Consider the following 12,294-nt stretch of genomic DNA (forward strand, 5'->3'; position numbering starts at 1 on the left):
CACAGAACATGTAATCTTCCCATCAACACTCAACATCTTTGAATGAATAAAGTTAAAATGCATGTCAACCACCCAGTATCAGCAATCTCAGACTGAACCAGCGCTAAAGGGATAACTCATAAGCTATCGCGTAAACCGATATGGGGGGCGATGGAGAGAGTGACAGAAAGTCATATTTGGACGGATAAACAGATACCCAATGAGAAAAGCGGACAGAAATTGACTGCAACTGAGATAGACATAAAGCGACACTAACACACGGAAAGAAAGTTAGAGTCAGAGAGAAATAGAATGAGTGATAGAGAGAGAAAAAGAGAACCAGCACACTAAATGTGAGAAAATCCCTGCCGGCACGGCCGGGAATTAAATCCATGAACTGACGATTAAAGGTGAAAACACAAGCTCACTGAGAGAGAGGATTGTAGCATCACAAAAGCATGGAATGATACACTTTGCCCAGAGCGCGGCAAACTGTTCGCCATCAACAATTTACCCAATTCCCTTCGAGAGGTGGTCACCCCGCAGCTTAAGAACGTGCAGGTAGAGAGGGAGAGGCTGAGCAGCAGACAGAAAAGGAGGATGAGGCAGGTAGTGCACGAGCCCCCGAGTCCATCTCGCTCGCCAACAGATATTATCTTCTGAGTACCTGTGTGGAGATAGTGCCTCTGACAAATGCAGCCACATCCAAATCCACAGCACCGAAGGTGGTTCAGCAGCACAGAGGAGGAGAGAAAAGTATGGAAGAGCTATAATGGTAGGGTTTTCAATAATCAGGGGAGCAGACAGGCGTTTCTGCAGCCGAAGACGTGACACCAGAATAATATTTTGCATTCCTGGAGGCAAGGATGTCACCGAGCAGCTGCAGGCCATTCTGATGGAGGAGGGTGATCAGCCAGAAGTCATTGTCCACACTGTTACCAATGACATAGGGAGAAAGAGGGGTGAGGTCTGCAGGCAGAATTCGGGGAGCTACGAGAGATGTTCAAAAGTAAAACCAGAAAGGTAGTAATGTGCGGAATACTCCAGGTGCTACGAACTAGTGAGTCGAGAAATAGGAGGATAGAGGACGAGAATGCATGGCTGGAGAGATGGTGCAGGAGGGAGGGTTGAATTTCCTGAGACATTTGGCGGAGCTGGGACCTGAACAAGCCGGACGGGTTGCACCTCAACAGAGCCAAAATTAATAACCTCGCATAGCGGTGGGCCGGGGGGAGGCGGTGCATGCTCGTGCTGTTGGGGAGGGTTTAAACTAGTTTGGCAGGGTGATGGGAACCTTAGAGTATCTCTCCCCTTGCATCCGTCTCTCTCTCTCTCTCTCTCTCTCTCCCTAATACCGGCAGAATAGCGAACCACATGGTCAATGAAAGAAACAGATTAGTGTCACTGTCCTATTTCAAAATCGCAAAATGAAGGAATTGCTGCTCCCGCGATGAGTGCTCCGGTAGAATTGATAAATGTTGGAAGTTTCGAGGGTGCGGGGGAGGGGGGGAGGCGGTGGGTTGTTGAGGCAGTTGCTCCTTGCACCTGAGACGTCGAGAGACAAGAACATAAGGTTAGTAACAGGCTTTCGTGAAAATAATTGCATTATGGGTTGGAGCCTAAAGCAGCTACGGATCTATGAAGTATTCAGAAATTTTACACCTGATGTACAGGACATGAAGAGGCCATTCGGCACAATTGGTCTTTTCAGGCGTTTATGCTCCACAGGATCGTTCTCCAACTCCACTTCATCTAAGTCTAGCAGCATATCCTTCGATTGCCATGTCGCTCATGTTCGTATCCAGTTCCCCCTTAAATCCTATCTGCTATTCACCTCAACTACTCCCTGTGGTAGCTAGTTCCACATTCTAAACTCTCTTTCTCCTGATCTCCCTATTGGATTCATTAGCGACTTCGTAATATTGGTGACTTCCACTTTTACTCAGTGTGACACAAGAGCTTTCCAATCCCCACCACCGGCAGGACAACTAGAAATCCGTCAGAAGCAGCATTCACCACCAGAGCCGAAATCTTGCTCGGTTTAACCGCCTGTTTTCAGCGGGATGCAGCATATCCGATCCGACAATGCAAATCAGGACCGACCGTATCTGGAAACAGTAAAATGATCAGTGTTTAGACTTTGAGTATTTCAAGGACTGTAGCACATCCAATGGTGAATATGCAAAACAGAACAGACAGAATCTGGAAATTGCAAATGGTCAATGTGTGGCCTTGGGTCAAAACTGCAACCAGAACATGGGCTAGATATAAACGAGTTCGGTATGTAGGAGTGCGCTGTTGTATTATAAACATTCGGTGTGTAAATATGAGTGGAATATTTAGATATAAATTGTGTAAGTGTATATGTACATTTGTCACAGTTTTCACAATTTTTAACTCGGATAGAAATTCACTGTTGATTATAAAGGTAAATTGTTACTTTTTGCTCTCTCAGTTTTCGTATTTGACAGTTTGGTTTTGACTACGATTTTCGGCGATAACCGCTCTGTATCTTGATACATTCAGTCTATATTCCATTCATCAATACACACAGTCTACAGGACTGAAAACATGGGACTCTACTAGCCACAACCACCCCGATAAACTGTCCTTAACTCTTAAATTCTCCTTTCTATCCTCAAACCCCATTTTACTCTAGTTTTCTAACCTGTTCTTCACTCCATAACCCGCCATTGGCGACAACTATCCCGCGTGTTGTACCTTGTCAAAGTTTTTTTCTAAACTCCATTACATCACAACCACTGTATTTCCCCAGCTACCGTGTTTTTGTTTAACCTGCTCAAAGAATTATATGAGGTTTGAAATGCACGACTGTCCTATGAAATTCGCATTGGCAAATTCTATCCCATAACGCTTTTTCTCGGCAAGGGGAAAATTCGTTCTTAAATAGAGATTCGGAAAGGTTCCATACTGCAGTTGTTAATGCAACTGTCCTATAATTAACCAGCTTAGTTCTATCTGCCTGTAAAAACATTGTTACTACATTGTCCACACTCGAATTACCCAGCATAGAGCCACACTCTCTTGAGTCCTGAGATAGAGTTTCTGGGGCCGTGGGAATTTCTTCCCTCATCTCCTTCAGATTCCTGGGATATAACCTTTCAGATGCCGGCACTTTATCTTCATTTAGCCTAACTCAATTACCTAAACATTTCCTTTATCTGTCATACTATCGCTAAGTCTGTAGCACATTTATATTACATTTGCTCCACGATAAATTTATTTCATGTTAATGGGAGATGCTTATTTCACAGCCTGAGAAAAGCAGAAAAGTGTAAGCAGGAAAGGCAATGAATGTCTTAAAGTCGAAGGGACAGTTTCTACAATAGGTATTGGAGCCGAAAAAGGAACCTGTCAAACTAGATTTAATGATGTACAATCGACCAGAATCAGTTATCAAACTGAACGTCTTGCTAATAATGTAGGTAATATGATTACAATTGTTATTGTTTTTAAGAGGCATAATGGAGTGAGAAACCACGTTTTTAACTCAAAATACGACCAATTTGAAGGGATGCCAAATGTAATAAAAACTGATGTCAAATAACGTGCAAGGAATATACAAGTTAGCAACAAATGTTTATTTGAGTATATTAAGAGAATAGGAGAGGCACGAGAAAATGTTGTCCCTTTAAAGACAGATGCAGCAAAACTCTGATAGAAAGTAAGGAAATGGAAGAATGGATAGCCAGCTAGTTATATTAGTAAACAAACAGTAGGGTGTAATTGTAGTAAACCATGGGAGATGCTGTTCTACAGCGATCTGTGCTGTGACCACTGCGGTTCATAAAATCAAAGGAGTTTCTATACTGGCCATTCGGCCTTCCAGCAACAGTTAGCGAAGTGAATGATATGTTTTATTAACCTCGGGGGTAAATCCAGGGACAGTGATGTATGGATGATGAACTCAGGAATGCTGAGCGGTTTAAGGCTCTCCAGTCAGATTGCAGTCTCTTCTGGAGACGTGGCTTCGAATCTTACATTTGACATATAAACATTTCCTTGTATAGAATCTTTTTATGTAGTTTCTGCATTTTCGGCGCTGTTGATTTATACATTCCAGGAAACGATGTCGCCTTGAATCCACGGCAGGTTTGTTTTATTATTTGTAAGTATGTATTGTGTTGGGGTCAGCAGAATAGGGCCAGTGGAATAAAAACATAAGAAATGGAGCAGGATTAAGCCATTTGCCCCCGAGGAGCCAGCTCTGCAATTCAATAAGATCAAGGCTGATCAGATCTAGTACTCAGTTCCACTTCCCTGCTGGATGCCCGTAACGCTTCACTAACTTATCGTCCAAAAGTCTGTCTATCTCCACCTTAAATTTATTCAATGACCCAGCCTCCACAGCCCTCTGGGGCAGCTAATTCCACAGATATCCGGCACTCTGAGGGAAGAAATTCCTGCTGATCTGTTCTAAATAGGCGAATCCTTATTCTTAAAGTATGCCCCCTAGTTCTAGATTCCCCCACTAGCGGAAACGTCCTATCGGCAACTACCTTATTGAGTGAGTCCCCTCATTATCGTATTTATTTAAATAAGATCACCTCTCTTTCTTATAAACTCCAATGAGAATAGGCGAAATCTGCTCACCCTTTTATCATAAGCGAACCCTTTTATTGCAGGAATCAACCAAGTGAACCTTCCATGAAATGTTTTAATAAGGTGAACAAAACTGTAAGCAGTACTCTGCTAGGTGCGGTCTCACCACTACCCTGTACAGTTGTAACAGGACTTCTCTGCTTTTATACTCCATCCCACTTACAATAAAGGACAGCATTCCTGATTACTTGCTCTTGTGCATACTGTTTTGTTCTGTTTCATGCACAGGGACCGTAAGGTCCCTATGTACTGCAGCATTTTGTAATCTCTCTCCATTTAAGTAATAATTTGCTTTGTTATGTTTTCTGACAAGTGGATAACTTCACAATTTCAGCATTATATTGCTTCTGCCAAATGTTTACTTAGCTTTTGTATAATCCTTTGTAGATTTCTTGTTTAATTTTCAGAACTTGCTTTCCAACCCATCTGTGCTTCATCAGCAAACTTGGCTAAATTACACTCGGTCCCTTCATCCAAGTCATTGATATAGATTGTAAATAGTTGAGGATCCAGCACTGATCCCTGTGGCACCTCACTAGTCACTGTTTGCAAGCGGATAATGACTCATTTATCGTCACTCTCTGTTTCTGTTATTTAGCCAATCTTCTATCCATGCTAATATGTTACCTCTAATCATGTGAGCTATTATCTTTCGCAGTACCATTTTACTTGGAATCTTATTGAATGCCTTCTGTAAATCCAAATTTACCTCAACCACTTAAACAACCTGCTCGTTACATCCGCAGGTAACTCAGGAAAATTTGTCAAACGTGATTTCCCTTTCAGAAAACTAGGCTGTCTCTGTTTGACTGCATTATTAATGTGCAATGTGTTCTGGTACTGCTTCCTTTGCAATGAATTCCATCAATTTCCCAACGACTGATATTAGGCTAACTGGTCTATAGTTTCCTGCTGTCTGCCTTCCTTCTTTTTTATATGGGGACTTAACATTTTTAGGTTTCCAATCAGCTGGGATCTCTCCAGACGCCAGTGAATTTTGGTAGATTGCAAACAATATCTCTGCAGCATCTTCTTTTAAGACCCGGGGCTGCAGACAATCAGCTCCAATAGACGTGGCTGGCTTTAGTTCCATTATTTTACTGAACTCATTTTCAATAATGAAAGTGATTGCATTAATTTACCCCTCAATATAGGCCCTTAGTGATCTATTATTGGGATATTTTGAGTGTCTTCTACCTTGAATACCGGTACAAAATATTTGTTCAATGTCTGTCCCAATGTCCTGCTCCCCATTATTTATTTCCTAGTCTCAACCTCTAAGGTACTTGAGCAATTTTCTTCATCTTTTATATAACTGTAGAACCTCTGAATATAATTTTATATATTTCTTGTTTCTTTACTCTAATAATCCATGTTCACTCTATTATTTTTTCAGTCGTCCTTTGCTGTTATTTTTAAATACTCTGGCCTCCCACTAATCTTGCCTACATTGTATGCCATTATTTTTAATTTGATACCATCCTTTACTTCCTTAGTTAGCCACGGTTGGTTCTCCCTTCTCTTAATGTCTTTCCTTCTGACTGGAATATATTGTTGTGGAGAGTTAGGAAATAGCAACTTAAATATCCGCCATTGCTCATCACCATTCTTACAGTTGAATCTATTTTACCTATCAACTTTAGCCAACTCTGCATAGCTTTGGAAGCGACTTTATTTAAGATCATTCTGTTATGAATCAATCCATTGTTCTCAAACGTTGCAGTAATCAACATTATAAATGATCGGATAGGAGTTAAATCATTCCACAGAAATCTACAGCGGCTTTTGAAGAAAGTTCACATAAACTTTCATATGTACAGCATGGTTAAAAAAAAAGAATTAAAGTTCTGTTACAACAATCAATTCCCTGTGATTTTTGTAATTATACTTGAGTGTTTCCACGTTAGATTTACATATTTTTGTGAGTTGTTATTGTGTTAAATGTAACAGTTTTTGCGTCTCTGATTATTCTAATGTAATTAACGGTATCTATATTGTTATTTAGTGCATTGGGGTGGAGGATCTGTATTAATTATCAATGTATTTTTGAGCGCTTCAAATGTTCAGTCTGGCCTCAATCGACCCTCTCATATCCCCGAAGTGGGAGACGGCAAACCATCTGTGACATTCGATTTCAACGTTTGCTTTAATTAACCATGCTGATATTTATAAAATGTGATGTTCAGAAGATAACTACTCATGTTACATTAGACTTTCTGAAGCATCAAAAGTTTCACATACGCTCTCTGATAGATCCCGAGCTAGCCTTACTCACTCCAATACCTCCTGAGCGTCATTAATAAATCCTGAGCTTCCCTTAATATCTCTGATACATACTAAGCGTGGATTACCCGCTCTGATATCCTCTGAGGTCCCTTAATTTCTCCAAAATATTTTGAGAGTCAGTTACTCTCTCTGATATCTACTGAGAACCCTCATAATCACATGACACAATTTCAGAAAACCTTCAATTCCCACAGATCCTCTGAGATCCCCTTGCTCTCAGAATTCCCAATAAGAAATTGTGAGACTCCCCGATACCATGATCAAAGTCTATTTTGAATGCCCGAGTGAAGGATAATGCAGGGAGAAATGGCTGACTTTACAGCTGGTGAGTCGGAACGTTAATTTTGAACTTGTGTTTGAGAAGAGCACAGAAACGTTCAGCTAGGACTTGCGCCCTTGCGGCAAGTTTTGAGTTGTCTGGTTAACTGCTATAATGAAAGCACAAGATTATGAACAGAAAGTGCTGGCAACATTCAGCAGCTCAGGCATCATCGGTGGAGAAATATTGCGTTTCCCAGGACCTCACTTCCACTTTGATTTACACTTCACGTAGTTCATATCTTACAATTCCAACCACTCCGTGGAATCAAAAGTTGTGAATGGAATTCGGACTTTGCTGTTTTGAGCAAATAGATTAAGGGAGCAAAATAAAACTCCCCCACTGCGGCTTAGGTAAGGATGGAACTCAGACGGAGGAGTTTTGAATGAGTAGAAAAAAGCAAATGATAATATTATTCAATGCAAAAACGATAGAATTGGAAACCACACACAGTCGATTAACGGCCCATCACCTTAACCTGTCAACCACCTTGACCCGTGAACACAGCTCAGGAAGCTCTTTCATTTCTTTCTTTCTTAATGTAAAGGCCTGGACTCAAATGAAGCAACGGGAGAGCTAGCTTTCAAATATCTATCACCAGCATCATATGAATTGCATTTGGCATTGTAGCGTGGCCGAGCGGTCTAAGGCGCTGGATTTATGTTTCAGTTCCCGAGAGGGTCTGTGTTAGAAACCAACCGCTGCCATAGTTCACTTTATATTGGTGTTTTTAAACGAACTCAGAGTTGCAATGTTAAAACCAAAAAATAAAAATTGCTGGAAACTTTAGTAAGGTATCGAATGAGACAAACTCTTCACAAAAAAAATTAATTAAATCGGCGTCGTTCGTCGCAAAATTGATTTTTTAATTCATTCCTGGGATGTAGGTATCGCTGGCAAGGCCAGCACTTATTGCCCATCTCTCATTGTCCTTGAGAAGGTGATGGTGATCCGCATTCTCTCGAGGCCTCCTTTTCTGAAACTTGCAGGCAATCTGCAGAATAACTTTGGAAATAGGTCAGCCGTCCCAGCATGCCTTCTTGAAGTACGTCTATATTCCAGGGCTCTCCCGAAATCTTTACTTTCCTCAGGATAGGTCCTTAAATCTCCAAAACCCTTCAGAAGGTTCCGATTGAAGAAATTAGACGATTTGGATAATTGATTTCAATAGAGAGAGTACCCGCTGCGAGCAGGGATCCAAGCTGCACAGGGAAACCGCAGAGAGGGAAGTCCGCGAAAATCCAACCAGCGTAAACAAATTCTCTGGTTATACTATCAGTTCCCCTTAATATCGTGACAACTTCAATCAAATCACAACTTAATCTTACAAATTCAATATCATACAACGCTGATTTTTGTAATCCTCTCCTCGTAATTTCTCCTCGAGTCCGGGTTTAATTCCTCTCAAATTACACTGCACTCACTCAAATATAAATATTTATTTCCTGCATTAATAAATAATAAACAGAAACAACACAATTATAAACCAGTACTACGGCAAAAAATAATTGGTATGTGTGTAATTTACAGAGCCGGAACAGACGCGATTGATAGACAGCCTCATTTTGTGCTGAATGATTCGATGATTCTATGTCTTCTTTTTTATAAGAAAGCTGAAAAGGCAGCTGTATGCTGGGAGCACTGATACCGCACAGCATCTGCATGTGGCTCGAAGCATGATCGATTAGTGCGCAGTATTTATATGACAGTACAGGCACGCGAAATGCCTCAACTCTAACAGACAATGGTTTTGCTAGTAACATGTGCAGCGGAGTTGAAGGTTCACTTAGTCGGTTCCCAAACTTTATCTACTTATTAGAGTTTCCATGTGAGCAGTTAGGTTCCTCTATGCCGCAATGTTGCAAGTGCAGGTGAGAGTTTTACAGTAGCGTTTTTGTATTACAGATTATAGAAGGGAGCGGGGCCGTTTCCATTCATAAATCAGGAACTCCAAAGCGAGGAAAAATGATCTAGAAACAGACTCGAATTCAATGCACTGACAATGCTTTTAGCACACAGTGGAATATGTGTAAACGCACGGAGTATCTGTATATGCATCCTACATAATATTCAACACAAGCAAGACTTCCGCTGAACAGCTTGTTGAGAATTTCGATAAAGATCATCACATGTGTTCGCCGTTTGCAAGTGATCACTTAGAGGTGGGAAATGAAGTTTGACGGGAGCGGACAAACCGCCCCGTTCGCTGGGAGCAACCCTACTCCTCAGACTACCACTGCCATTTATAGGATTTTCGGCGTTTTTTTGATTTGAACTATTAGGCAGATGTTGGCAATGGTGCTGCAAGAAACACATTAAAACCGTTGAGGTGTTAGGGCTCGGGAGCGGCTTTGTGGCGCAATGGGTATTGCATTGACCATTTATATCATTCTATTATATCGACACATTCAAAGGTTATCGGCTCAAATTTTAGGCAGGGTTTGGTGTTTAGGACACCGGAAGTGAACATGTGGACAAAACCTCATCTGTCTTCTTTCCGGCCGCACTGTTTCGAGAATCGGACCAAAGAAAGAGACACAAAATAACTAAAAACTTCCGAAGCCCGGAATCTTTACGTCTTCAGCATAACGCGCTGCCAACTGCGCTATTCCGGCAATTCTAATTCAATGAACCACAGTAATGAATGAGTTGTAGGTGTGTTACAAAGGTTCCTCACCGAAACTTGAATCAGTAACAACACGGGTGGAACGCGAACCCACTACCTTTGAATGATTGTTTGAAGTTTACCTAGAAATCTAATGTGCTAAAGATTGCGACACAGGGCCGAATACAGAATACGTTTCTGAATTAGTGACTTTGTGCTTCATGTTAGTGAATGTAAGATTTGATATGTTTTGAAGGTATCTCTGCAAATCATTTAACCTCTGTCTTTTTAGCAACGCATTAATGAGAGAACCAGGTACATTGCTCCGAGAAACCCTTCCCTAAACGTGAAAAGATGATAGTGTTCAATGTGAAGAGTTTTGATTATTCGGACGGACATCTGGAGTAAAGGCCGCCGCGACACAGGTGTGATACGATCACGCAGTCTTATAATCTGGAGTCAGACGGATACAATCCTGTTGTGTCTCAAATACCCCCACATAATGAGGCGCTTCTTCTCCATGGTGGCATTTTGAGACATCGCTTCCTTAATTCTAACTTTATGACACATGAAGGTTTTCCAATCCCCGAAAACTCCCGCGGGGTATAAGGCAACCATGTGAAGCAGCATTCTCCGTCAGGTTCCATATCCCGCTCAATTCCTCCGCCTGCTGCCAATGATCGACAACTAATCCAATTGTAGAGATAGGGCGCAGAGAATCATCAGAGAAAGTGGCATGATCTCAAAATACAAATTAGAGGGACAGCATCAGGGGAACAGGTAATGTTCTGTGGTGTGGAGTTCAGTCAGTGCTGCAAACAAATAGGTGAAAGATAGAGAGAAATATTTTCCGTATGGGGGGGTCCAGTTCAATGGGAGCTACACGTAAAATTAGAGCTAACCTGTCCAAGGATGATGAAAGGAATCGATTTGCTCACAGAAGGTAGGGAAATCTAGGAACTTCCTCCCCTAAAAATCGGTTGATGCTGGGGGTCGATTGACAATTTCAAACTAGTAATTGATAGATTGTTGTTAGACAAGGTTATGAAGGTGTATGGAATCATCGCTCAGACCAGCCCTGATCTAATTAAATGTCGGAGCAAGCTTGAGAGGTTGAATAGCAACCTCCTGTTTCTATTTTTCTGTGACCGTAACAGGACAGAAACAGAAACAGCTGCAAACACACGTTGCATTTTATTCATATTTAACAGCAAAATAACCACGTCACGCGCAATGATGTTGTCGTCGGGGAAGAACTCCCCCGACTTTCCTGTGCTTCTCTTGCCTCTCTCGCCCCTTCATCCCACACGCTGCATGTTTTTAAACCTTGTTTTAAGTCTGCTGCTCTGAACCAGTGCATTCTGCAGTCTCACAACTCTTTATGCAAATATCGTTTCACTGCTTGATTCTATGTTTATTGTTATGAATCTCGTTGAGTTGAAATGGGACTGCTTCGGACATCGAATTAAAAGATGGCTTATTGGAAACACGTTGGGGTCATAATCTCGTTCGCACAGAACTGAATCTAAATCGTTCAAGTTGGAATATTGTATTTTCTGGATCACAATAAACAATATCTTGTTATAAATGTTGGCTCCTTAGTTCCCTGGTGTCAGAGGAGGAATTGTCTGCGTCCTTCATTTATTTCACGTTAGAGACAAACATAGGAATCCATTCAGAATCAACGCACGGATTGACATCGAGATAAATGCAGCGAGAAATACAGGCAGCATTGGCACACGTGGCAGAATAGACAAGAGAGATGTTTAAATATAAAATGGACTCAAACTCTAAATGGAAGTGACAGGTGACTGATAGATATGAGTAAGTGGAGGCGATAGACCAAAGGCGTGGTTTGACTCTGTGGCTTAACTAGTCAAAGCGCCTATCTAGTAAACAAAAGATTCTCGGTTTGACTCACAGCCGGGCTGGCACTTACTATCTTCATGATTTACAAAGGGTGAGTTTCTTGCCATGGAATAGAAGTGCAATCGTTTTAAACATAACTGGGGTTGCACGAGTTCCCATTCTGGATTAAGGCCCTATTCAGTGCGTGGCCTTGGTCGCATACCACCGCTGCTATAATTTCTGGCGGGGTCGAATTTGGCCTCATCAAAAAGCTATATATTTTCTGACCAGCACCGTGTGTAGCTTTGCTGCAGTCAGACGAACACGGTTGTAGCTGGTGTGTGGCGCCGTGATCGTATAGTGGTTAGTACTCTGTGTTGTGGCCGCAGCAACCTCGGTTCGAATCCGAGTCATGGCACATCTCGCTTTATTTATTTTATTCACTACAGCACCTGCTGATAGAACACAGCCAAACATCTATCCTGACTAAATGAAACAGATATTACGTTTTTAGCGGTGGAAACATATTTACTCCTTCAAACCCACCTCTTCTCCCAGCTTTTTCTGCCTTCCACAATCAACTCACATTAACTCACCGGGCGAAACATCTTTTTTTCCTTTCTGAATCTGTCTC

General features: G+C 41.6%; 1 non-coding gene across 1 annotated transcript; it reads left to right on the forward strand.

Moving 5' to 3' along the window:
• Positions 1-12,006: 12,006 nt before the first annotated feature.
• On the forward strand, positions 12,007-12,078 carry trnah-gug (transfer RNA histidin (anticodon GUG)). Its single transcript has one exon. It is a non-coding gene; the product is annotated as a tRNA-His (tRNA).
• Positions 12,079-12,294: the final 216 nt, after the last annotated feature.

The sequence above is a fragment of the Pristiophorus japonicus genome, unplaced genomic scaffold (assembly GCF_044704955.1).
Source record: "Pristiophorus japonicus isolate sPriJap1 unplaced genomic scaffold, sPriJap1.hap1 HAP1_SCAFFOLD_117, whole genome shotgun sequence".
Taxonomy (NCBI): Eukaryota; Metazoa; Chordata; class Chondrichthyes; family Pristiophoridae; genus Pristiophorus; species Pristiophorus japonicus.